General features: G+C 56.2%; 1 protein-coding gene across 1 annotated transcript in view; it reads right to left on the reverse strand.

Moving 5' to 3' along the window:
- Window positions 1-8,003, reverse strand: part of TCF20 (transcription factor 20) — a 178,714-nt gene extending 170,711 nt beyond the window's left edge. The window contains exon 1 of the mRNA XM_073213967.1: window positions 7,864-8,003. The gene's annotated coding sequence lies outside the window, so the exon portion shown is untranslated. The remainder of the gene's footprint in view (window positions 1-7,863) is intronic.
- Between the last annotated feature and the right edge of the window lie 19,651 nt (window positions 8,004-27,654).

Below are 27,654 nucleotides of genomic sequence, written 5' to 3' on the forward strand. Positions count from 1 at the left end.
TCCCTTAGGTCTCAGATTAAAGCCTTCCTGACCACTAGGCCTCTGTAAGTGCCCACGCCCTCTCTGGCACCCTTCAGCTTTCCTACACGGCTCTGTGTGCAATCTGATACTAGACATGTTTTTGCCTGTTTACCAGTTGACTGTCCTTCCTGCTATATTGTGCAGGCTGGGACCTGGACTGTTTTATTCACAAATGCATCGCTCCCCATCTTACCCCCAGGACAGTATCTGGTGTATAGCAGGGCCTCAATATCCTTGTTAAGTGAGTAAATTTGTTCAGTGAATGTTGACTGGCAAAGGGCAAAGCTCAGGACTTATGGGAACACAGTAAGGGCATTCGTTATCCCTGAGCTGAGTGGGGGCATGGGGAATGGGGAAGGGTTTCAGGCAGAAGACACAGCAGGTACACAGGCCTGGTGGCAAGAAAGACCTGGGCTCTGGGGATCTCCAAGTGTAGTCACTGAGCATGGGGAGAGCAGAGGGTGTGAGGCTGGGAGGCCAGCCATGCTGGAAGGGGTGCCAGGGAGCCCATGCAGGGCTCCAGGTCTGGGGTGGGGGTGTCCCCCAGTATGCAGATCATCTCCCAGCCCTGCCCAGACAAGCTTGGTCCCAAGCTCACCTTCACCCCCCAGGCCCACCCACAGTAGGCAACCAAGGTCTGTGGGCCAGCCAGCACTGTCTCCTGCCCACAAGCACCTGGAGCAGGGGTCCTTCTCACCTGCCCACAGGTCGCGGAGACAGCTGAAGCCTGCAGCCTTGGCCCCGCTAGCATAGTCTCCTCTAGCCAAGCAAATGAGCTGGCACCAAGAGACAGAGCAGCTTGGGTGAGCTTTCAGTACAGAGGGTGGCACGGCTGCAGGCAGCAGGCCCTGCACTTTACATGCTCCAGCCAGGCCCAGCAGGGGGAACGATGACAGCAAGAAATGGCTGTGTCCAGGGCAGCAAATAGCTCTCACATCCCACACTAGCCCCATCGGGCACACTTCGGCCCAGCTGGAGCAGTCACATGGCAAAACCACGCCACGTGCCCTCCCTCTCTCCCGGCCGTGGCTCCCGCCTCCCATCCCCTCGGGCAACCTCAGCTTGAACCGCCACCAACCCTAGTGGCCCCTGGACCCCTCCACTCAGATGTCCCCTGGCTTAGACCTGCTGCAGGCATCTCATCTCAAACGGTACCTCTGCCCACCATATGCTCAGTCCAGGAACCAGGGCCGCATCCAGGCCTCCTCCCTCCCCCAACTCCCCACACCACATGGATTCTTCAGCTCCAGTCCCACTGCCATCTCCTTCCTTCCCCTCTCTGCCTCCAGACTTGCTACAGAGACCCTCTAAAGATTCCTCACCACAGGGAGAAAGCCACAAGCCCACAAGCCCAGAATGATCTTCCTTCTGCCCATACCACATCTCATGTCCACCATGGTTCAACCAAACTGGCCTTCATGCCCCTCAACAGGCCAAACTCACACCTGCACAGGGCCTTTGCACATGTCTCTACCTGGGATGTTCTTCCCCCTGATCTTCCCATGGCCACCCTGCCTTGTCCTTTAGGTCTCCACTCAAATGGTTCCTCTTGGAGAAGCCTCCCTGGCCAGTGGTACCCACATGCCCAGCTGACCCCAGTCACCATCAAATGACTCTGTTTCAAATTCTATATCTTCTTTGCTCCTTGTCTGTCTCCCCATCAGCGCAGGGGCTGTGTGATGCAGTAGCTGCATCTGAGTGGACCTGGCACATAGTAGGTACTCCACAAATCTGTTCATTGAATGAGTGAATGAACTACCAGTCCCATGATGCAGTCGGATGTGACCACATGTATCAGGGGCTCCTGGGACCCTCTGGATGCTGTGCCTCACGTTCAAGGGCCCTGTGGTCCAGCCTTTGCCTACTTCAGCCTTGACTCTGGAGCTCCTCCTCATTGTGACTCCCAGGCCCACACTGCGCTGGGATGCCCTCCCTGCCCCATCTCTGCCAACGAACTCCTACCCAGCCTCTTCAGAGCACCTTCTCTGACCTGCCCAAGCCCAGGCCTCCTCCTGCTGCTTGTCTTTCAACACCTTCAGCCTATTCCCCTCCTCACCCTGACACTCACAGGCTGGCACGAGCTTCCATCCCCCACCTCTTCTCCCATCATCAGTGTTTACAAGCCCTGGTGCCACAGCCAGTACTTGCTGCCCCCCATATCCTGCACTTTTGTACCTCCAAGCCTTTGACCTCTGCTGTTTCCTCCACCTGAGTGTTGTTCTTCCTCTTTGTCTCTGCTGCAAACTCCTACTCATCCTTCAAAACCCAACTCAAAATGTTACCTCTTTTGTAAAATCCTACCTGATTCTTCTCATTGATCAGGACTCTATTGTTGCAAGAGAAAGAAATTCAGCCCAGGATAGTGTGAGTAAAAAAAGGAAAATGTCTATGTAACTGAGAATTCTCAGGGTTGTTTCACACATAGCTCGATCTACAGGCCTCCATAAACTCATATATATTTCCATCTCAGCTCTACCTCCCTCCATGTGATGACTTTATCAGACTCCCCATCCTACATATGGCTACATAAGAGGGGGGCCAGTAGCCCCACATTCACTCTCTCTGGGTTCAGCAAACACAGCCAAGTCAATTTCCCTCACAGGCTCTAAGTCAAAGTTCCAGGGAAGCTGATGGGCTCAGACAGGCCGTATACCCATTTCTCAGCCAATCACTGTGGCCAGGAGGATGGAGTGTTTGGGATTATGCTGGGCAGTGGAAGGCGTTGGGTCCCAGGACCCCGGTTACAGGAAGACAACCCTCTCAGACCCTCCCCCTCTGAACACACTTTCCCCACAGTCTCCGTGCATCCCCCACCCTGCAGGTTCTGTCTACCCACCCCGGGCCCTGGACGTTCAACAGCTTCACAGCACAGGAAGCCCAACTCCCTCACAGCTGGGGCCCGGGAGCCCACTCGGCGACAGCCCCAGGAGAAGGCCCGGGAACTTGGCCAGGCTGCATGGAGATGGGCTGAGGAGAGGCCACCTACACGTGCGGGTGTGTGATAATGGGTTAACCTCACCCCTGGCAGGCAGCAGATCTGCACTTTCACGGAGGCCTCAGGGGGACACAAAGCTTAAATGGCAATGCTGAAAGTCAGGAGGGGGTGCCCACGGGGGCCCTCAGCAGAGCCCAGTCCCAGCAGCCCAGTCTGCGGGGGCCACTCGGCCAATAACGAAGAGCTCGCAGAGCTCGCTGAGGGGCTACGAATGGAAGGGCTGGGAAAATAATTACCGAGGAGGCCCGGGAGGGAGGCGGGAGGCTGGCGAGAGGCTTAATGAAACTGCTAACGTGTTAGTGATTCCTGCCTGCTCGGGAAAGGCAAAGGCAGACAGCCATGTTGCCAGCTCCTGCGGCTGAGTCTGCCAGGCACGACTGGCTGGGCACGGCGCAGGGCGGCAACAATGGGCACCTCTTCATCATTTGCCTCTCAACGTGTGATTTTCAAAGGGCACTCTTAATATATTAAAATCCGGATGACAGTATATTTCAACACATATTAAATCGGGCTGGAGTCCATTCGATGCATTAGAAATAGAATGGCTAAAATTCTGATTAAACACAGAATCACAGAGATCTAGGGACCAGGGTGAGCAGCGGGTCCAGTCTCATTCTCTAGACAGGAAACCGGGGCCCCAGGAGGGCACCCACCCTGGGGTCCAAGGGTGTTTCAGGGAAACATCCAGCCCTGTCACCCCTCCTGTGAGCAGCCCCTCTCCTGACCCCACACGTCTTTCTGTTCTCAGAAGAGACCTCTGAGGCAGGCAGATACCATGGCCCCCCTTAAGAGATGTGCCCCAAGAGTCACACCCAAAGTTAAGGGCAGGCAATCTGCACTGTGGTTCTCAGTTCAGAACATCTCATTTCAGCTCCAGAGGAGAAAACAGAGGCACAGAGAGGTTAAGGGATCTGCCTAAGGCCACACAGCTGGCTGGCTACAGAGCAAAGACTTAGACATGGGTTTTCTGACTCCAAAACCAGGCACTTTCCAAACATTCCACAGTGCGCAGTGGGTGCTTAGTATACGCTGGCAGACTGATGGAGAGAGAAGCCCAGACCTCATTTAACCAGGGTCCTCTGGGCAGCCAACAGGAGCAGGGGCCGCTGCCTGAGGCAGACATGACCAGGAAACTACTGGGCCCTACACCACATCAGGTGTGTGCCAGGCACTTAGCACACTGCCCTCTCTGTTGTACAAATGAGGAAACTGAGGCTTGGAGAAGCAAAGTCACATGCCCTACAAAGTGACCCTCAGCTAGTAAGTGGCACAGCCCGAATCATTCAACCATCCCATGGGGTGGCCCTGGCCCAGGTGCTGCCTATCCTGGCCAGCCAGGTGCTCATGGAACCCAGCAGGAGGTGCAGACTGGAGACCAGTGATACCAGGCACCAAGTCGGGTCTGCCCCCTCCCAGCACCCCTGGATGTGCAAGAAAGACTTGGAGTCTGGGGTGGGCATAGGGAGGGAGGGTCTCAGTCCCTTCCCCTGCACACTCAGCAAAGCATCTCCTGCTCACACCTTGGCTGACAGCATGGTCTGGGGGGCTTCGGGGGCCAGGAACTTGGTGAGTAGCTGGGTGCCCCCATATCAGTGTCTGGTGCAGACAAGGTCTGCAAGGAAAGGCTGTACCATCTCCCCTCATGGACGGCCCCTTGGAGCCCTCCAGACAGCCCTAGGCTTGGGGAGACTCCTTCCCAGGGGTCCCAGAAGCTCATGGAACCCTGCCTCCTTTTCCTGGATTTGTTTCCCCAGGGAGGCCACCAAAAAGTGAGGGCACTTTTGAACTTTCCCCACCTCCTGGGCACAAGTGCAGGAGACATGCCCTGGAAGAACGAACGAGCGAGCACATGCGCGACAGAACAGGCCAATGCCCCTGCACCTGCTGCCACAGCCCCCCCACAGCAGCCTGCACCCAGCAAAGACCTGCTGCTATCTGCCCAAAGGGGCTCCCACCCCACGAGCCCAGCCCTGGCTCCCAACCACCACCAGACAAGGAAACTGAGGCTCGGAGGATCCAGGGAGTGGGCAGCGTCAGGATCTGAACCTGAGTAGCAGGGCTTGAGGTGGTGCCTCAGCCCTAGGCTCTGCTTTGTCCTGTTTCCAAAGATGAATCCATTCGGGCTCCCCTGTCCAATCCACCCCCCACCCACCCACCAAGGGAGCACAACCGCGCCCATCCCATGGATGACACTCTGGGGCAGCACAGTGGAGGGCCTAACCCAAGGTCACGTGGTCATCAGGACACCCGAAGTCTCAAACCCCTCCCATCTTCCAGTCCTCATCAACCTTGCCTGGCGCAAAAGCTGCCTTCTTCCCTATCATCAATGCAGGGAACAACAGGAGAGGGAGCGGGGAGCCCCTCCCCAGCCCACAGCCAGCGGGCTCCTTTCTGGTGAGGGGAAAGGCCTCTAATGAAGGCCCCACAGATGCTGGCGGTGTCAGCCCGGGAGCCCTGCAGAGCTGCAGGGCGCACATCTCTGCTCCCAATTAGCACACAGGTCCTCCATCAAAGTGCACGCCTGCTGCCAGGAGCAGAGGCCAGAGGGACGGCCTTTCCAACAGTAGGAGGAGGCCACAGCCTCCCAGCAGACCCAGGCCCCTGCGCCAGGCCTTTCTGCGGGGAGCACAAACCCCCCCCATCCCCTCACTCACTCATACCCTCTCCAGTCATCCAGCTCAGGGCAGAGCCGTCACCCTGGGGGACGTGCTAATGAAGATGGCGGACATTAATCTCTTCCCTCTCCCGACAGGTCAATTTATAGTCCCCTGGGGATCCCTGGCACTTGGCCAGAGGGCCTGACATGACTCTTCAAGTTCCCGGGGAGGATGTTCGGGGTAGGCTCCAGGGGACAGGGCAGGGAGGCCCCTCCACTTGAGTGCCCACCGTCATTGTACCAACAAATCCAGGTGCAACTTTAGCCTCAGAAGTCAATGGCTGAGGATCAAAGCCTGCGGGTACCTGGGAGCAAATTCTCAGTCAAGGGCACCCTGCTCACCAGCAGGAACCCCAAGGAGGCAGGAGGTTCGTGACTTTCCAGTGACTGCCATGGGATTTTGAAAGCCCCACTATTTAGGTCCATCTGCTTCTGCTGGGCCTCCCAGTGTTCATTCCTCAAAGATCAACAAGCTGGTCGCTCTGGATCTGGCCCTGAGCTGGCCCCTGAGGACGTGTGACAGGAGCTCCTACCCCTGGGTGAGGGAGGCCCACATGGAAGCACGCTGCTGCGCCATGCTACATCACGCTTAAAGCCACAATGGAGGGATTCGTTGAGAGCTGGGGGTGCCTGGGGGAAGGAGCATCAACTCCACCCACCTAAGAGGTGGAGTCTGGGAGGAATACAGAGAGGTGAGAATCAGCGGGGCCCTGAGGTGGAGCAGGAGTTCAATAGGCCAGAAGACACAGGGGAGGGGGGATGTTTGAGGAAAAGGCCATCTTGGACAGGGGAGATCCAGTGCTTGGGGACTTTGTGACCAGGGGACATCTGGCTCACAGGGGTGAGGCTGCAAAGGTGGGCAGGCAAACTACAGAGAAGCCTAGCCTCAGGAGAGCTCAGGAGTTTGGCCTAGTTTAGGTTTACAGACTTCAGAAGCTCAGAGGTGCATTTAGAGGCAGCTTTGGCTATGGTGTCCGGACCAATGGTTTAGGCCAGAGAGGACAAGTGGGAACATCCATGTCAAAGGGTAAAGGGACAGACAGATGTTTGAGGGGCAGAACCCACAGAATCCATGGTAGATGGGATGGATAGGCACGTAGAGATGTCTAGGAGGCCACAAACCTGCGATCTCCCTTTGCTGCCAGACATGGTGTCACTGGTCTTGGTAAAATAAGGAATTGGGTCTCATGTTAAACTTGTGGGCCTGGAAGGTCCCAGTAGGCCTCCAAACCCAGGCCCAGGCTTTGGAGAAGCCAGCACCCACATGATGGCCCCAGGTGCAAAATTCTGACCAGCGCCAACCTCCTCCTCCTGAAGTCAATTCCTTTTCTTACATAGGGGAAGCCAGGGGACTGCCCCCTCCAGACATTCCAGGAGGAAGCAGGGGCCTGGCAAAGGGAGAGACTGTGGAGCAGGCAGCCTCACAATGCTGGACAGGGCCCTCCTGCTGGAAGCATATGGGCCTGCCTGCCCCCATCGCTCCCCAGTGCCAGCGCCCAGTGCTGCTTCTGCACTCAGTAGGCACTCAGTGAATCCCTGTGGAAAGGATGCCCCTTCCCCCAGGCCCTGGCCCTCCCCACCTCCTCCTCCTCCTTCAGGGCCACCCGCATCTCACCCCCCAGTAACCCTGGGAGTGTCCCCATTTTGGATGGAACCAGGGTCCAAATGACCCAAAGCACATACTCTTAAAGAAAAGGGGGAAAAGAACAAGGCCAAAATAAAAAACCTCAATGCTCACAGCGGCTGCATCACGGTGGTGGGACAATGGCCGATCTTTCTTTCTTCTTTTCTACAATGAAATATTCATACCCTCACTCTGTGGCTCTGTGCGCCCTAGTGGGGAGAGCTCCGGCTTTGGCGTCAAGCAGCCTGGGGGTCAAATCCTGGTTTGGCCACCTCCTAACTGGGGACTCTGAGCAAGCTCTTTGCTCTCTTTTGGCCTCCGTTTTCTCATCTGTACAATGGGGACAAAAAGAACCCACTTCAGACGAGCCGGTCACGCCTGGCGCACAGTAGGCACGCACTAAGTGCCAGCCTTACAGCATTACACCCCCGCGTTCTCGCCACCTGTGCGGCCTCCGGAGGGAACTTGAGACGCCCCCACGTGCCAGACGCTGGCGCTGGGCGGGCACCGGGTCCCCGGGGCGGGCACCCGCCCGCCCACCCTGCCGTGTCCGCGCTGCCCACTTACCCTGGCGGCCGGAGGGCCGGCATCGGTCCCGCAGGAGAGCCCGGGCAGCGGGGCCGGGCTCCGGAGCGCGGGGCGCGGGCGCGGGCAGGGCGCGCGGGGGCGCGGGCCGCGCGCTCCGGGCCGTGCGCCCCGCGGCCGCCGCGTCCTCGCCTCCAGCGCGGGCCCTGCGCGCCCCGGCCGGCCCGGGGGCAGGCCCTGCGCCGCGCCGCGCGGGTTGGGGGCGGGCCTCGCGGGCCCTGGAGAGGCGCCCGGGCGGGGCGGGGTCCCGGCGGGCGCGGGCGGGGCCGCTGCGCTGGCCCCGCTGCTGAGTGGTGGGACGGGGTTTACTGGCTGCAAGGCCCGGCGCCCCTCGATGGCACTTAAGAGAGACGGGGAGGGACCCGGGGAGAGCGGGCGGAGGGCGGGCGGCAGGAGCCGTGCGCGCCGGCGGGGGAGGGGCGCGGGCGGGGGCGGGCGGGCGGGAGGTGGGGAGAGGCCCGGATGGAGGCGGCGGGCGGCCGCGGCGCGCCAGGCTGGGGGGGGGCCCTGCCTCCAGCCCCCGCCCACCCGCGTTCAGCCCCCACCCCCACCCCCACGCACTGGCGCCGCTGGTGGGGGTTAGGCCTGCCCCCACCCAATCGGCCAAGCCCACCCCACCCCTTCAAAAATACCCCACCATCCAAACTGCCCACCCTGCCCAGCCTCCTCCCCCTTCACAGCCACCCTTCTAATCAGCTGCTCCACCTCCACGCCCCCTCCCCATCACCACGGCCGCTGGAGATCAGGAACTCTTGGCCTACCGGCCCAGTCCAGCCAAAGCCAGCTTGGTTTGACCCCATGGTATTTTTTGTTTTTAATTAATTCCCCGCATTTAAAAATCGGTAATTTGCACCCAAAAATCCACATTTTAACCTTAGTTTGGAAAAGAGGAGGCTTAGGCAGAAACCTCCCGGATAGCTCTGACAGTTGGCAGCAGTCTTGACAGAACACTAGCCTGGAGCTCACCCCACAGTACCCCCAGGCCCACCTGCCTGGCCCCAGAGCTGGAGCATTCTCATTCCTGTGCAGAGCCTTCCCTACCCCAGGGCCTTTACAGGTCCCTCTGTGGGATGCCACCCTTTTTAAGACCCCTCTTCTGGGAAGCCTCCCAGGCCTGCCCCCTCCCCCAGTGACCATCCAGCTCCTCCCTGCTCCCAAAGCCCCCCAGGAGGTGGTGGCACTTGCCCCACCCAGTCTGAGTCCATGCTAGCTGGCACTGGGGCCTCTGCGGCTGCGCTCTCACCACAGGGCTGCTGCTCTCTGGCCGGTTTCTCCCTCCCATCCTGGCTCTGGGCCTGGCCCACAGTAGGCGCTAGGTAAGTATTGGCTGAGCAGCAACTAAATAAGAACTGGCGGGATTGGGATTCCACTAGGCAGCCTGAGCCATGGCGGGCACAGGGCACCAGTCCCTGCAGCTGATGTTCATTTTAAAAGCCTCAAATGTTCGTTCAGGGCCGCTCTTGCCAACCAAGGAAGCTAATGATTTCCACGCTTCATTTTTCTCCACCTTAATCCCACTGCCAAAGCTTCTGGGCCTCTGCTGCTGCCCTCACACTGCCATCAAATCCCTCCCAGAAGGTGCAGTCCACTTGGGGAATGTCCGGGAGGCTCAGAGAAGGCCCACTCTTCCTCCCCTGGACCTGTGAGGTCACAGAAGGCCTCAGCACTACAGGGTCTGAGTGTTGGGGACAGAGGAGCCCAGAGAGCCCTCTGGGTCAGTGCAGCTGTGATGACTCCCAGGGGCAAGTGTCTCCAGTATCCCTTCATCCTGCTTCCTGAGCAGAGGACCGGGATGGGGCCAGGCAAGAGCTGTTCCTTTCCAGCCACCAGACACACCACAAATTTTTACTAAAAATCTGTATTACAAACCCAGCCAGACTCCAGGATTCCATTTTACAAAGAAACAAGTTCAGAGAGGGTGACCTTGCCAAGGACACAGGTTGGCAGGGCACTAAGCCAGGAGCCTGTGTGGACCTCTGGAGTCTTCCTGCCCCACAGGGAAGTGAGACCCCACCCCCCACCCCATCAGGGCTGATACAGAGCTAAGTCCAGAGGGTAGGACAGGTCTGTAGTGGGGGAGATGCCGGCATCCAATCCCAGAGCTGGCTCTGGGCAGGCCTCCCTCTCAGATCCTCGCATACCTGGGCAAATGTCCAGGACATGATTCCCTCCTCCTCAAATATTCCTTGGCCAGTGGCCCAGCCAGGTGCCCTTTCAGTGAGGGGGCCCAGAAGCAGACCTAGCTCCACAGCCAGCAACCATAAACAGGTCACCAAACACCTTCCTGGGCTTCAGTGTGTGTGCCCATCTGCAATTTAGGGGATAACCCAGCCTCTGTGGACTTCCAGGGACACAAACAGGACAGCAGGCGAGAAGAAGAGAGAGCCAGGAGGTTGAGTGCTTGCTTGCATTCTTGGGGGAGCTGGCCTGAGCTCCAGCCTGGCCTCCCAACCTCCCAGCTGTGACTCATCTGCTCAGGGCCTGCATCCCCTAATCTGTAAAATACTGTAGGCAGATCATAAGAAGATCAACTGATTTAAGAGGCTGTAGTGAGGCTGACATGGGACACTGTGTGTAGAACCACTCAGCACAGCCTGGCAATCATAAGGCTCAAGGCTTGTGATTTTTACAGGGGATACAGATAGGAACAGTTAAAAAGTGGGCCCTGGAGGGTTCACATCCTAACTCCACTGTACCAGCTCTGTGGCCTTGGGCAAGTTCCACAACCTTGCTGGGCCTCAGTTCCCCTGTCTGTAAAATGGGGGCATTAATGACAGCTCCCACATCATTGGGTGTGCTGGGGATTAAATTAGGTAATTCAGGTCCAGTATTTAGAGTAGCACTCAAATGGCATTCCTCGCTTCTCATTGTTCTTGAGAGTAATAAAGGCAACCAGTCCCAAGCTCAAGGAGACTCTCCTGCTATCCTTATGCGACCACAGGCATGACTTCTAGTTTAAAAAACAGACTTAAGTTCAAATTCCACCTCTGCCAGCTGTGCCTCTGCCAGCTGTGCCTCTGCCACTTCGGGTCCTCTGGGCCTCAGTTTCCTCAGCTGGAAAATAGGGGCAGATGGAGCAGCACCCGCAGCAGCAGGCTTTTCAAGCTGTGCGAGAGCCTGGCCGTGCCCTGTCTCTCAGCAGCTCCAGGATGAAATGCAGACAGCTCAGACGGGGCTCTGGCAGCCGCACACAGTGGCCAGATGGAGCGTGCCTGACCCAGGGCAGCCCCTTGACCACAGGCCTGGGAGCCTGCGGCTACCTAGCCCACAGACCTTGGTAGTAGTGATTGGCAGATGGTGGGGAGCAGCTGAGCCCATCAGAGTCCAGGATTATCCCAGAGGCCACGGGATGGACCCAGCTAGAGAGAGGGGTGAGGGGCCCTCCAAAGGGCTGTGCCTGACCCGCCAGCTTCAACAGTTCCTGATTCTCCCCTTTTCCTGTCTCTGTAGTAACGATCAGTATTTTAAAATCATTCAACAGTGGAGTGTCTGCCTTCACCCTCCCTCACCTAAGAGGCCATAAGGTCTATGAGCACAGAGATTTTTGTCTGTCTTGAACTATGTGGTACCCCACCATCTAGAGCAGTGCCAAGCACATAGTAGGAGCTCAACAAACATTTGCTCCTGAAGAAGTATTCTCAGAAGGTAACACATAGTTAGAAGGATGGGATGGCAGAGTCCCCTGCCTGTGGGCAGCTCCCCTTCACAAAAGACAGCCCAGCCCAGCTGCCAGCCCCATGTTATCTCAGTCCCCCCATAGTGGGGGTCAGGAGGCTGGAGCCCTCCTGCTCTGCAGCAAGGAAGCATGTCACTGTCACTGCAGTGCAACAGGGCCTCTTGGGTGAGGGAGGGACCCAGGCAATTTTCTGGCTCACGGCTCATTCCAGTGCCGCCTGGTGATACAGACAGCCCCAGAGGCCCTGTTCTGGAAGAGGCAGACTGGGACTCCCACCCTAGAGCCCAGCAGGGCTTCTCCACCCCCAGGACTGGAGGGGTTTCCCAGCTGAGCCCCAGGATGTCATGCGGGGGCTGGGATCCCGCCCCCTCCCCAGCCACAGCCCCTCACGCGCATGGCACTCCCCCGTTACAGTTTACAAAGTGCGTTCACAGACATTATCACATCAGTTCCTAAACGCCCCCTAAAAACCACAATAAATCTCTCGCTCTGGCTCCCGAGCCCACCGGCTGCTGTGTAGTCAGCGAGCAGAGGGGCCTCAGGGCCCAGAGCCTGCCAAAGCGAGCCAGCAGAGGCAGAGGGGGGTCCGTGTGGGCGTGTGGCAGGTGGCGAGTGGCAGGCCCGGCTGGGGCTTTGCAGAGCAGAGAGCAAGTCCAGAGGCGAATCCTGCCTGCAAAGGAGGGCAGGGGCTGGGACAGCGCTGGGGGGCTTGAGGGGAGGGGTGCTGGAACAGGGCCACGGGCAGAGCAAAGGTTAGGGAGGGAGGGGACCAGAGGGCTTCTCAGCACTTAGGAGCACCATCAGGGAGGTGGGCCCTGGCCAGGCGTACAGGGCTCGAGAACAGTCAGCCCCAGTGGCTTTGCACCTGCCTCTCTCCATCTGCCAGGTACCAGCCCTCCACCAGTTCCCAGCGTGCCAGGCCTTTGTAGCTGTCCTCTGCCTAAATGCCTTTACTGCGGTTTTGAAATCTTATCTGTCCTTGAAGGGCAGTCCAGGACTCACCCACCTTTGGTCCCTCCCCAGCTTCCAGAGGCTACACCTCAGGCTCCCCCCAGCTATGCCTGGACCTCACTTCTAGAATTGTCAGGGCCCCTTTCCCTCTTTGAACCCTGGGTTTCGTGGTGCCCCAGAGCCCCAGCACAGAGTCACAAGCAATGGCATGAGGCTGGGAGCCACTGGCTGGGCAGACACCAACCCAGAGGATGACAGGAGGAGGTGAGACTCCTCGTGCCAGGCCCAGCAAGTGCTGTCCCCATGTTTTCATCCCAGCACCCAGCCCTGGGCCACCACAGGGAACCTCCCACATGTCCGAGCAAATCAGCCGGCAGCCGTGGTTGGGCTTTGTTTTTCTACCATTTCCCTTGATTCTCAAAGTTATAAGTGCTCAACTTACAAACTGGAAAGTTCAGGAGAGTTTAAATAAGCAGGGTGAGGGCAGGCCTGCCCGCTGAGAGGGCGACCGGGTGAGCTGTGGGCTCGACCTCTGGGCCAAGGAGGCAAGGCAGCCAGTCTGTCACAGCTGCAGTTGTGGCCTTGTCACAGTGGGTGTGGAACAGGTGGTGGCTTCTCTGTGGTCACCCCTGAAAAGACCGGCCTTTTCCCTTTTCCTTGATACGAAAACCAGCTGCTAGGCCTGGATGGGTGGAGGCATCACATCCCTGTGAAACGTTTGCCGTGTAATGTCTGAAGGGGCTCAAGGCAGTGGATGCGAGGGAGCTGGCAGGAAGGAGATTCGTGGGGCAGCTGTCCACCCTCCCAGGGGACACTGGGTCCCTCTGTGAGACCTTGGAGACAGAACCCAGGTCTAGGAGTACAGAGTTCGGGGACGCCATGGGGCATGGCTCTTTGGCCTGGCATTCCAGCTCCGTTCCCCTGATAAGGGACTTGCATCTAGAAATATAAAGAATTCTTACAACTCAGCAATAAAAGCACAAATAGCCTAATTTTTAAATGGGCAAAGAGTATGAACAGACATTTCTCCAAATAAAATGGCCAATAAGCACATGAAAAGATGCTTAGCATCACCAGTCATTAGTCAAGACCACAATGAGATACCTACTATTTCTCACCCACTGGGATGGCTATAATCAAAAGACAGGCAATAACACGTGTTGACAGGGATGTAGAGAAGTCAGAATTCTCATGTACTGCTGGTGGGAATGGAAAATACTGCAGCCACCGTGGAAAATAGTCTTTGAAGAGTTACTATATAACCCAGCAATTCCACTTCTAGTTACACACGCAAGAGAAATGAAAACACATATTCACACAAAAACTTAGATACAAATGTTCACGGCAACATCATTCATAATAGCCCCAAAGTGGAAAAACCCAAATGCTTACTGATAAAGAGATAAAATGTGTTCTGGCCACACAGTGAAATATTACTTGGCTATAAAAAGGAACGAAGTGCTGGCCCATACTACAACATGAATGACTGAATCTTACAAACACATATGCTCAGTGAAAGAAGCCAGACACAAAAGGCCACATATTGTCTGATTCCATTTATGTGATATGTCGAATTGGCAAATCCATAGAGACAGAAAGCAGATGGGTAGTTACCAAGGACTGAGACCAGGGGAGACAAAGAGTGGCTACAGGGCCACTAACGGGTACAAAGTTACTTTGGGATGACAAAGGTGTTCTGGAATTAGATAGTGGTGATCTTTACACAACTCTAAATATACTAAAACCCTCTGAATTGTACCCTTGTAAAGGGTGAATTTTATGGTATGTGAATTATATGACAATAAAACTATTTTTTTTAATGACAAGGTCCCCACACCTTAGTATACCCCACAGGCCCTCAGGAATTGGCCCTGCTACCTACCCAGGATCAGCTTCTGGCCCTCCCAAGGGGCCATCCTGGGGTAATGGTGGGGTGCCAGGCAGTGGATGCCCTGATAGGGGCAATGAATCCAGCCCATGCCTGCCTCAGGCCTGTTCCTCTGGACATTCTTTCTTCCTGAAATACCCTTCCCCCAAGTCCTGCTCATCCTCAGGATCTCAGCTAGGATATCTGGTCCTCACAGAGGCCATACCTGATCCCAGACCCTGTGACTCATTCTCTTCCCTTTCACAGTTCCCAGCATTCAATGCAAGCATGGTGCCAGCATGGAAGAGGTGCACAATAAGCCTTAGCCGAATGAATGAAGCAATAACAAGAATCTCAGGCTTGGAGAGGGAGGGGCACAGGCTGGGAGGGATGGGGCTTCAAAGGGGAGCAGGTAAGCTGAGGAGGCCTGTGCTGGGTGGACTTTCCTCAGGGCAGTGGGAAACCATGAGGATAGGAGGGTGGCATGCCAGACTCAGGTTCCAGAAGGATCCTTTTGGCCATTCTTCAGGGGATGGACCAGCAGTACCCAGTTGGAGGCGTGAGGCCAGGAAGAGAACATGGCCTTAGTCCAGGCCTGGAGAGGCGGGTCACAGCCTGGGGCAGAGGCCAACCAGGTGCAGAGGAGAGGCACCTGGGGAGGGATTTGAGAGCCAAAATCGAAGTGACTCTGAGACAGCGTCAATATAGGGGAGAGTGGGTCCAGGATGGTGCCAGGTGCTGGTGGCGCGGGACGGAGAAGGCGGCAATTCTGAGGCAGGGAACGCTGCAGAACAGGCATGTCTGGTGTGAGGTTTTCTGAGGTGGCCAGCTGTCGAACCCCAGCAAGCAGCACCACCCCCACTTCGTCACTCCTGCGGCGCTTCCCGTACGTATCTCCCTTGATACTCCATTTTCCAGCATCAGGTGTCTTGTCCCTACTGGCCAAGGCCACAGCCCCCTCACAGGTCTTCCCGCCTCAAATCACTTGCCTTTTCTTGTTCATCCTCTGTAGTGTCACTGGCACAGGGTGAGTCATTCTCCAGCTCAGAAACCTTCAGTGGCTCCCCACTACCTGGAGCAAAGGCCAGCCATTCCAGTGGGCCCACCTGGCTTGGCAGCCTCCCCAGTTCCCCACACACCCCGCCTGGTCCACACCCTCCCCCACCCCGTGCCTTTAGGCTGCTGTGCTTCTACCCAGAATGCCCCTTCTCCCTTTCCACCTGGATATAAGCCTGCCTCCTTGGCAATCACCCCTCTGAGCCTTGGCAGAATCGAGCCCTCAACTCTGCCAGTCTTTTCTGGAATACAGACCAGGAGGCATGACCCGACCAGGGTTTTTTAGTGAGAGCGACTTTATTTGAAATGACTTATAAATGTTTAACAATCAAATCACGTGTAGTTACAAACCTGTCACACCTTAAATTGGAAAGAATTCCAAGTATCCATTGGTCTTATGCTGTCCCGTGAAGTCGCTTCAAGCCCAGACGCCCTGGATGTCGAGTTCAGAAGAGCAGGGACAGTGCCAGGATGGTTGGGTTGCTGAGTGGGGCTGGAGGGACGGGAGGAGGGCCAGTGGATGGACAGAAGGAGGGAGGGAGGGACTGGGGTAGGGTGCACAGATGGGTGGGTGAGTGGGTGGGGAGGAGGGCCAGTGCAGAGGGTTCCCACAGTCCCTGGGCCACTTGAAGCCCAGCCCCCAGGCCAGAGCACAGAGAGGCTGGTCCTTCCTGAGGCTTGACTCCACAGGTCCTCATCCCAGCCCCACCTGAGGTCTGTGGCCTCCTTGAGGGCTCCACTGAGCCTCTGGGCCTGGCTGACCTTTCCAGCAAGTTGACCAGAACTTTCTGGAGCAATCCTTAACACCTCTGCACTCTCGCTGTCCCGGACATGCAGTCCATCAGCAAATCCTGTTAGACAGTTTTCCGCAGCTCCCTGTCTGCTCCCTGATCCTGCCCTTGCCCCTCCCCCAGCCTATTCTCAACTCAGCAGCCAGAGGGATCCTCTTAAATGGTGAGTGTCCAGGAGACCTCATCACTGGCCCCCATTTCCTCTCTGAGCTCATCTGCTACCACCTCCCCCTGCCTCCCTCTCCTCCAGCCACACCAGCCCGAGCCTTCCATTCCCTGACTGTGCCAGGCATGCTCCCTGCCCCAGACCTTTGCCCTGGCTGTTCCCTCTGCCTGGAATGCTCCTCGCCCAGAGAGCCATCTGACTCACCTCCTTGCTGTCTTTGCTTAAATGTCACTTTCTCAATTAGACCTTCCTTGGACACCTTATTTATAAATGAAAAAAAAAAATACACCCCTTGTTTTCCGTCCCTGTGTTATTTTTCTTCTAGGTGCTTATCACTCTGGACCACAATATATTTTGCTTCCTTATTATATTTTTTGTCTGTGTTCCTCCATTAGAATGTGATCTCCACGAGGTCAGGAGTCTCACCCATTGCTGTGTTTCCGGCCTTGAGCACAGGGTCTGCAAGGCACAAATGAGGTGCTGAATAAACACATCCAGAATGAAAGAATGAATGAATGAACCAACGAACAAACCTCTCCAGATTCCAGGCTTGCTCCTCTTGGTCTGGCCTGCCCTGGGCCCAGCACCCATGCAGGTTCTTCCTGCCCCATCGCTGCCTTTAATCCCTTAATCACTGGCCACTCTAGCTTCCTGCAGGCCACTTAGAGTCCCAAGGCCCCTTGGGGGCTGCCTCCCCAACCCGAGGGCTGCCTGCACTCTCTCAGAGCTGGGTGCAGCCATGGGCGGCTCCCAGACTTGAGTTCAAGGGAAGACAATGTAGGGCTGGCCCACTGTTCACTTGGTTCAGACCATTTATGCAGCCCTTCCCAGTGGGCCCAGGTGGACCCCAGCAGCCAGGACTCCTCTGAACATCATTCTCCTGCACTTCGCCTTTACCCTCCACGTTCATTTTCCTACCTGAGCCTCGAATCTAGGCTGGCTGGGAAATGAGAGTGAATGGAGTGTAGTTGGAGGGTTACTGAACAAATATTTCAGAGAGGTTATGTAGGCTGTCCAAGACCCCCAGCAAGGTTCCAGGCTTCCCTGGTGCCTGATGAAGTGTGCTGGCTCCTTCCTTATCCCCACTGTGCAGGGGACACTGAGCTGGGGGTGGCGAGTTCCCAAGCCCCATGGGACCCCATGAGTAACAAGCCTATGTGAGCCCCAGTGCTGACAGCTTGGGAACTGAGGCCAAAAAATAGAGGAGCAGTAACAGCCTGACTGACAGCATTTCACAGGGCCTTGACACAGGTTTGTGGTTACAGAGACATGGCTCCGGAGAACTGGGGAACTCAGTGGCCACAGAGGTTGCGTATATGCGAATTTGTGCGTGTCTGTGTGCATGTGGTACAGGGCACAGGACTGATGGATAGACAGATCACTGTGGGCTCCCAAATCCATGTCCACTTACCCCAGCAACTCCAAGGGGTGGCCAGGGGATGGGAAGGGCATCCAGGAGGGACAGAAGAGGGTGTTTGGGCCATTCATCCAGGGGTGCAACAGGACAGTGTCCTAACCAACACACAGTGCAGCAAAGGCAGACCCAGGTGTGAAATTCTCTCAACTACTCCTCACTGGATTTCAGGCCGGCAGTCTAGTCTCCCTAAGCCTCAATTGTATCATCTGCCAAATCGGTCTAATAATTCCCATGTTGCAGGGTGGTGAAGATTACATAAGATCATGGAGGTATTCAATACATAACTATTTATTTGTTGATAGTTTTATTAGAGCTCACATCTAAACTGGAGAACAGGCTGCCCATTTGTTCCAGAAGCGATCACTGAGCCCCCTGCCTTACTGTGAGCAGGGCACCACACAACAAGGTCCTGCCCTCAAGGGACTCACAAATAATAATAATGATGTGCATGAACATGTGTGTCCTAGCTGGCTGGCTTTTGGAGGCAGTGTGGTTTTCTGCTTTATGAGCACAACCTCATTTAATCCCCTTGAGAGCCCTGTGAGTTGGAGGCTGCTACTGTCATCCTGCAGATGAAGAAACAGAGAGGTGAAGTAACTTGTCCATGGTCACCCAGTGGGAGAAGAGCAGAACCAGGATTTGAGTCGAGGATCTTACTACCACACTCAGGCAGGACAGAAACCTGTCCAGGTCGTTGACTGCTCAAACCCAGGCAGTACTTGGGGCTCTGGGTACCCTGGGGAAGGAGGGTATTGATGAGGGTGGCTCAGGAAGGGACTGACGGGGGACGCCAATGAACAGGGCATGAAAGAGAGTGGCAGGCCAAGCAGAGAGCAGCCTGGGCAAAGGCCCAGAGTGGGAAAGGGCGGCCCAACCCAGGTTTCTCCCTCTCTGCCCAGATGCTGGCTCCACCCTCCCAGCTGACACAGCTCCAAAGGCCCACTCACACCGTCTTGCCCTTGTCTATGCTCTTTCCTAATTGCCATGCTCTTCCCCTCTAGGTTCAGTTGTCCCAGGGCAGGACTTGAAAACGGACCTGGATTCTCAACCCTGGGCTTTTCCTCCCCTGCCTTACAGGGAGCATGAGTCTTAAGCCTGGGGAGACCCGGAGTAGAGAGGGGGTCAGCCAGGGAAATGAATGAATGAATGAATGAACGAACCAACGAACAAACCTCTCCAGATTCCAGGCTTGCTCCTCTTGGTCTGGCCTGCCCTGGGCCCAGCACCCATGCAGGTTCTTCCTGCCCCATCGCTGCCTTTATCCCTTAATCACTGGCCACTCTAGCCTCCCGCAGGCCACTTAGAGTCCCAAGGCCCCTTGGGGGCTGCCTCCCCAGCCCGAGGGCTGCCTGCACTCTCTCAGAGTGCCGCGGGAGGGGACAGTGAGCAGGCGGAACAGAGTGTGCAAAGATGTGAAGGCAGAGTCAGGATTGTGCTGGATCAATCCTGTGCAGCCCAGAGCCCCTCCCGTCACACTCCAGACTCCAAAGCCTGTGTTCCTTCCACTGCCCTGCCCAGCGGATGGCAGGATAGAGAGAGAGAATGCACACACCCTGGGACAGAACAGTGGCTCCGACGCTGCTCAGCCAAGTTGCTTCTCTGTGAAACAGCTGTAGGCGTCACCTCACGAATTATTCAAGCGAAGGTAAGGAAAGAGTAGGTGCTCATTAAGTACCAATTTTCTCGAGACCGTGACAGAGCCCATTGGGGTGGGCTTCCCCCAGCTCTCTGGGTCCTGGCATTGAGTGCTTCCTAGCCAGGATGCCAAGAAACTCTGGAAGGCAGGGAGGCTCCAGGCTTAGCCCACACGGGGCTGTGCTTACAGCGGCGAGGTCGTTACAAGGACAGAACTTGAGCCCTGCCTCTTCTGAGGGCCAGTGGCAGTGGCAGCAAGAGGCCCATCTGCCCTCAAAGCCAGGTTTTCCAAAAAGTCATTGTGGGGCCTCCCAGTTCACTCAAGGTGCCAGCCTGGCCCAGGCCAGCTGACAGACAAGACCAGGAAGAGGCAGATGTCTAGGGCTGGCCCACCCCCAGGCCTGGACCCCACCCTGCCCATCGGCTCCCCAGACTGGGAGACGGCAGGGGCTTGGCGGGGCTGCTCCGCGGAGGCAGAGCCAGTAGAGATGACCCCTTTCACTCTGCTGTCAGAGTCTGACCCCTACAGAGGAACCTTGGGAGCCGCGGGAGGGGACAGTGGCATTTACTAGGTACCTTCTCTGGGCCGGCAAAAGGCTGGGGCCTTTACAGTGCTCCTTGACTCCTCCTGCCTCTGACAGCTAGGAATTAGCATCCCTGTTTCACAGATAAGGAAACTGAGGCTAGGCAATATCAGAGAAATCTGGCCTGCTCAGCCCAGCAGCCCCTCTGACCTTAATCTCTGCTCCCTCCACAAGCAGAGTGTTGGAACTCCAGTGGTGACAGGGAGCTCACCCCTGCAAAGTTTCCATCATGTGCATACCTGAAAGGAAGTTCTTGGTGTGGGCTGAAACTGGGCGCCCGAAACTCCCACCTCAGGCTGCCCACCAGCTCTCAGTTCCACTTGGCCCTCAGTCCCCAAAGCAGCCTTCAGAGAATGAATACTGCCGGACATCCGCCGTGAGCCAGTGCGCCTCCCCTGGGTTGTTGCTCCTCCTGAGCCTCGGTTTCCTGAGCTGGGAAATGGAGATAACAACGGCTCCTGCATGACGGGCAGCTGCGAGGCTTTCGGGAGCCAATAACCTGGAACATTCCAGGAGCATCCAGAGCCTTCCAAGAAGCTTCAGCCATCAGGAGAGGCTCAGAAGGCTTTCCAGAGGCCTGGCTCACTTTCCCCAAAGGAGGACTTGGCCTTGGTCAGCGCAGCCCTGTGGCCGGGGGGCCAGGACTCAGTCTCAGAGCCTGTCATAAGCAGGCTCCCACCTGCACAGTCCCGGCTCCCCTAGACCTGGCACAGGCTCCTGTGGCTCACCCAGAGGATGGGGCTCGGTTTTGCTGAAGGACAGCAGGAGTGGAGTCCATCAAATCTGGGTTCTAGTCCTTCACCTGCCATTTCCCAGCTCTGTGGTAGTGCAGCTGCTGGTCCCCCCCTCTGCTCTGAGCCTTGGCCTCGCCAGCCTGCCTCTCAGGGCCATGGTGCTCAGCAGAAGTGAGGCCAAAGCTGGGCAGACCCTCAAGGGCAGACAGAGCCAGGCCGCCCCCATCACTGTCTTCCCTGCTTCTCCACTCGCTGCGGTGGGGATTGGAGAGGGCAGGAGCTGAGGTCAGAGAGGGAACAGGGGAGCCACAGGCAGGGCTCTGCTATCATGTTGAATGAGCCAGGAGCCACCACCGGCTCCAGGCTCATTCTGGCTGCTGCATGGAGAATGGATTCCAGGGGCCACAGGGGAGGCAGGAGGCCCATGCGGGGGGAGGCTTCTGCACTCACACCAGTGGGCAGTGGGGTGGTGGCAGCAGATGTGGAGGGAATGGGTCAGACTGCTGATATATTTTGAAAGTAGAGCCAGTGGTATTTGCTGATGGATTGAATGAGGGGTGGAAGGAGAGAGAGGGTCAAGGATGATCCCATGGTGTTTTGCATGAGCAGGTAGGTGGCAAAATGAGGTGCCATTACCTGAGATGGGGAAGGTTGTTGGGGTGGGGCAGGTTTGGGGGTGAATTTCAGGAGCTCACTTGTGACTGTTGAGGTGGAGCCATCCAAATGGAGATGTGGCAGAGGCATGGGCTGCACAGGTGTGGAGTTTGGGGAAGAGGCACCTGCTGTATGAGTCCCCATGCCTTGCACATAGTAGGACCTCCATAGATGCCTGCTGCCTTGGCCTGCAGGGCCTTGCAGGGAACACAAAACTGGCCACAGCCCCACTCCTGGCCTCTGGGAGAGGTGACAAGGACCCGAAGACCAGCAGTGGAAAGCCATAGCCTGAGAGGGCACGTCGGGGCCACCAGCGTTCCTTAGATGACAGGGTAGGAGGGGATCTGGGAAGGCCTCTGGGCAGAGCCTTTGCAGAGAGAGAAGGGCAGGCGCACTGGCTTCAGAGCGTAGGTGGGAAACAGGAGGAGGAAGGCCCCAGAGCGGGGCGAGGGGTGGTCAAGTCAGTGGGTGCAGGAGCCCAAGCCCCGGCTCCAGTTCAGGCTCTGGGACTTTGGATGACATACGTAGCCCCCGAGGTTTCTGTTTTTGCCTCTAAAATAGGAATGATAACCGTACCTCCTGTGTGGGTTGGTGTGAGGATCAAATGAGTTCATCCAAGTCAAGTGCCCAGAATTCAGCAATGGTGGGTGCTCAGAAACGTGACCTACCCACAAGCATGGCACCCAAGAAGGCGGCATGCTCTGGTTGCCTGAAGGACAGCTGACCAAGGGGAGATAGTCCAGGTGTAAGGTACCTGGGGCCCAGACAAGGAGAGAAACTTCATTCCCTTCGGGCACTGGGAAGCCATGGAAAGTTCTATGCACTGAGATGAGGGATGCTCCATCCACCATCTTGATGATCTTCCACTTGTACTTAGCTTGACATACCACCTCCCATCCCAACAGTATTACCTGGCAACCTGCCTGCTAGGCTCAGGGCTGTATCTCAGAGCAATAGCATCCACTAGTTCTCACAAGAGCCCCATATATGAGCACGGCCCTATTATTATGGTCTGACAAATGAGGAAACCAAGGCCAGAGAATGCCACATGATCTATGTCATCATGTGGAAGTGGCTGGCAGAGCCGGGATGCAGACTCAAGCAGTGGACTTGATTCCAGAATCTTCACTGGCCTCTCTGGGCTCTGACACTGACCCTGGAGCCTTTTGAAGCGACTGGGTTCATGCGGAGCATCCAGCACTATCGATTCTCCCAGCGGACAGGGTAGGTCACTGTGCCTGTTCACAGGGGCAAAGACTGCAAGATGATGTGACTTACCCAGGGCCCACGGCTTGTCTGTGGAGAGGGGCGGACTTCAGTCCTGGTCTGTTAGATGTGCTGGGGACCTGGCATGCATGACACATAGAACCCTGGGCTTCCTTTAACCTGGCCCTGCATCGGGGGTGAGCTTCCTCAGCCTGGGGCTATTTCTGAGGTCCTGGTTCCCCTTTGGCGGAGAAAGACAGTACATTCCACTCCCAGGCGGCCCTGCGGTTTGCATCACAGGACTCTTTACTGCCCATTCTCTCCTGACTTTATCCTTTCACAGAGCTTTTTTACCCCAAGAATCACCCTGGCCTACCGGGTCCTGGCCCTGCGCTGCCAAGAGGAGATGAAAAGCAGGCTTAACTGCCTCCTCCTAATAGTTTCACAGCCAGGAAAACCAGCAGAAGGAACCACAATGTTTGCAGACTGGGTCGGGTCCAAGGTCACTCCATAAAAACGGATTACTGGAAAAACATAAACCAGCAATTTACCTGGTGAATTTCATAGGCCTCCAAAAAAAAAAAAAAAAAAGCTATCCCACTTGAATAATGAAGGGAGATAAACCATTCCCAGTTCCTCCTTTATTAATGAATAAGGACACACACAAAAACTCAACAGAACTGGAACATTCAGATGCAGCTTCAGGTCTGATTTATTAGCCGCTTTCATTTCATGAAAACCAGCATTTCTATTAAAATAACGATGATGTCCAAAAGGTCTGTTTGCTTAAAAAAATTGTTTTTGATACAGGGCAAGGCATAGTTTTATTTTTTTGTTTCTTAAACAAAGCTCACACTCTTCTGACTTCACTCCTGTTACTACAGCCGGAGGGAAACTGATTTCAGAATCCATCTGATATGCCGGATTTCTTTGTGGCATCCACTTCATCGCTCAGCAGCCAGCCATGATGTCATAAGCCCGGCAGATTCTGGTAGGGGGGAAACGCTGGGGAATTGGAAAGAATGGATGTTCTTATCCGTCAGGAAGCGGGGAGAGGGCCGGGTGTGTTTGGGAGGTGGGGGACAGGAGGGAGACTCGGTATTTGTGGTATTAAATGTCAGGCAGAAACCTGAAAGATCCAGCCACCCAGATGTTTTCTAAATACCCAGCTGTCCCGGCGGTGCGCACACTCTGCTCCCCCAACCACCTATCTTGAGAGACCCTCCACCTATCGGCTCTGACCTCGGGTCTACAGCAAGTGTGCACTGCCAGGAGCTGTACATCTTCGAGGCTGCCCACCCTTGGCTTTGGAATTTTTTTCTAAATCTTTATACATAGATGACAGGAATAACTAGGTCCAGATTTTTAAAAGCTGTTGAAGCAGTAATTTGAAAAGTTCAGTCTCTGGAACTGGCTTCCACGGAATACACTGTGTAGGCCAAAAAGGAGGAAAAAAATCCCTCAGCCAACACACACATAAACATATGTGACTCTTAAGCCATAGGACTTAAAAACCGAAAACAAAACCAGCAAGCCTGAGAGCCAAGGACTTGAGGCCGACTTGGAGAGCCATGAGCCGTCCCCAAGAAGCACGTTTCCCCCAAATCGGAAAAACACCGAACAGCTTTGTTCTTACTGACAAAGCCCCTCACTTCTGAGGAACAGACAGTTGCCAACAAAGGCACAGGATAGAACGAATTCACACTCAGACTCAGACCTTCATGGAATCAGAAAGTACAGAAATGGAAATGGCTTTGCCTGGGAGGCTGCTTCCCCACAACCAGCAGTGGGGACCCCCTGGGCCTGGGGGAGTCCTGCAGGCCACAGACCAAGCAGAATCCCGGCTTCCTGGCAGTCTGGCTATGCGCCCACAGAGGCTACCTCCAAGGCCTGGGACATCACGGCTAATTGCTCCTGAAAACGAGCCAAGAACTGCAGGCCCCTGGGCCCAAACCCTTGTACTCACCGGGAGCTGGGAGGAGAGGCAGCCGGGAGGGGAACCATCTCCACTTAGAACAAGAGCTTGGGTAACAGGAGAAGGGGTGCCAAGGGGAGGGTGTGTGGCAGAGGGCAGGAGGAGGTGAGTGGGGGATCAGGGTTGGAGGTATAGGGCTCTGTGGCCTCATCTCCTAGAACAACCCCTGTGCTTTTCAGATGCAGAAATTGGGGGCCAAGAGTGGTGGAGTGGCCCTCCCAAGGTCACCAGGCTCTTTAGCTAGGGAACAGAAAACACGGCCCAGCACTGCACAGCTTTTCCCTCAATGTTATATAATTTAATCCCCCAACACCCTGTAAGGGACGGATTATCATCAACCTCCGTTTCCAGAGGAGCTAAAGAAGGTGCAGAGAAGTTAAGTCGTTTGCCCAAGGTCACACAGCTTGTCATTAGCAGAAGTTGGCCTGAACCTCTGAGAAGCTGACTCCAAATCCAGTGCTCTTTCTACTGGGTGGGGGGAGGCAGTTAAGGTTTAACTGAGAGCAGTGAATCTGCTTTAAATACATATTTATACATATTTAGAATGCTGGTGATCCCCACAGAACAGAAGGGAGTAAAATCACTGCAAATTAAAATTTTAAAGCAACTCCAGTCAGGAGGGTGGGCTGACTGGCTGGCAGGGCAGGGAGACTGCTTTTATTCCGTCCCTGCCAGAGCCTGAATACAGCATGCACACGCTTTCACTAGGCTTGTGTGGAGGCCGCTCAATCCCTTGGAGTGGGGAGGGTAGGCACTAAAATCCCTGTTGGGCATCTGTGAGAACATAATCTGCCACTGAAGAGATGCCAGGCATACAGGTCTAACAGAGCCAGGGGAGGGAGAAATTCACTGAGTATTGAATCAAGGAAAAATAAAGAGTCAGTCCTTTTAAGCTTGATTGATACTTTCCAGCCAGGAGTTTAACTGAACTGTAGGTCACCTGGGCAGCTAGTTGTGGCCCAGAGGTCTCTGGGTCATAGAGGCACTGCCCAGGGTCCTGCCCACCCAAGATGGTAGAGACCAAATGTGGGAGGTCAGGGGGTGGGGGTGGGAGGGTGTTAGGGACAGGTAGTTACTATGGCCTTGTACCCTGGCCATTCTGGGGACCCTGCTGGCCACCACCTTCTCCCAGAGTAGCATTGGCAGGAAATCAAGCCTCTAAGCACTGGTACCAAAGAATGAGGTGTAAGCTGGTCGGAGCCCAGAGAACAGCACAGGCGCCTATCCCAGGCCTCCCTCCACCACAGGCCCTTCCCTTCCAGGGGGCCAGACTTGGTGCTTCCGTGAGTCTTCTGGACCAGGCCTCTCCCTGCTCTCTTCTTAACCAGGCCTGCTGGTTTCTTTCACTTTGTTTCTGTGAACTGCAAACGGGGTGTAGAGTCTAGAGTAAGGCCAGGGAAGGGGAAATACAATTTTCTGCCATCTGGATGCCAGACCTGGCTGAGCAGCTCCCACTTTGCTGGGGAAATTCTACTCAACATTTATTCACTTTGCCTACCATCTACCCAGAGGAGAGATTCAGGTCTTACCCTCACAGCAATTAAAATTGATGAGGGGAGACAAAGACTAACCCAATAATGACATAAAATATATACCTGGAGAGAGCGGTCTCAGGCTATAATAGCCTGTCATAGGGGAAGTGTCAGGTCAGGGAGGTCAGCAAAGGCTTCTTGGGGGAGGTGACTGGGGCCCAAAGGATGAGGAGGCATTAAGCCCCCTGACTCGCTGTCACCTCTGCAGAGAAGCCTTTCCTAATGCCTACACAAGGTTGCCTCTTGTCCCCAGGCCCCATTCCTTCCTCACTGTTCATCATCTATGTCTTTGCACTGGTCTGGAAGTCCTGTGAAGGAGAGACTGTATCTGTCTTGTTCACCACTGAGTTGTCCATGCCTGGGACTAGGAGATGTCTGATGACTACTTGTTGATCAAAAATATAAACAACATGTGCAAAGGACCTGTGGTAGGTGGGATCACAGAGACTAGGAGGTGTGGAAGTAGAACTGGGGCCAAAGGCACAGAGAGTAGTGGGAGATGGGACTGAGCTACACCAGGAAGCACCCTGGACACTCCCTCCCTTCTGCCCTTCCCCTTTGGCAGAGACCGGGGTTGGGTGTCTTCCTTCCCTTCCAGGAGAATGCCACACAGATATCCTGCCCCACTTGATCAGCCTCAGACGCAGGGGACGCGGTAGGTGGCACTAGCATCACCTGACCAATGCTCTCCACCACGGCCTTCCCTCCTCCACTCCCCCCAGCCTGGTGCTCTGGGGCCACCTGTAGCCACAAAGAGGCAGTGGGAGGCAGACGCAGGAACCCCAGCCCAGGGCCTCCCTGCACCCCACCCCCAAGTCTCAATTGCACACACACTCCCACCAAACTGGGCACCCCCTTTCTCCTCACTGAGGCAGAAGTGCAAGGAGAAAAGGGGCTGGGCTCTGGGCTTGGTGCCCTCGGCTGATGACCAGCGTGTGTCGGGACACCAGGACGGCACTGCCCCTCAGACTCCTCCCAGGTGAGATGGAATACCCCCAAACTCCCAGTGGGCACGGGGCAGGGGCTTGGCTAACCTGTCCCGGAGGCTCAGGGTGAATCCCCGCGGTCTGTCCCGCAGGACTCAGTTCGTTGCTCCGCCCCCAACTCCCGTTTCCTCCGCAGCAGCAGCTGAGGCTGGGGCCTGGGGCTCCCGGAGGCGCGGGCGGCGGGGGAGGGGCCGCGACTCGCGGCCGGCGGGGTCCAAGCCCCGCGCGCGCCTCGACCCCGCGCCCACCCGCCGCCCGCGCCTCCGCCCGCGCCGCGCCCTCCAGCAAACTTTGGCGCCTGCCACCCGCGCGCGTCCGCACCTGCTGCTGCTTCTGCGCGCGTCCACGCAGCCTCACCTGCCCCCGGGCCGCCGCGGGGTGCCTCGCGCATAGCCGCGTCTCCAGTCTCACCCGCCGCGAGTTAAGCGGTTGCCAGCCTCGGTCCCAGGGCTCGGTCCTGGCTCCTGGAGAGTTCAGGGGCGCCGCCGCCAGACCGCCCGCGCTCGTCCACGCCGCCTTGGCAGCCCCCCGGTCACCGGAGAC

This window comes from Manis javanica, chromosome 10 (assembly GCF_040802235.1).
Source record: "Manis javanica isolate MJ-LG chromosome 10, MJ_LKY, whole genome shotgun sequence".
NCBI classification, from domain to species: domain Eukaryota; kingdom Metazoa; phylum Chordata; class Mammalia; order Pholidota; family Manidae; genus Manis; species Manis javanica.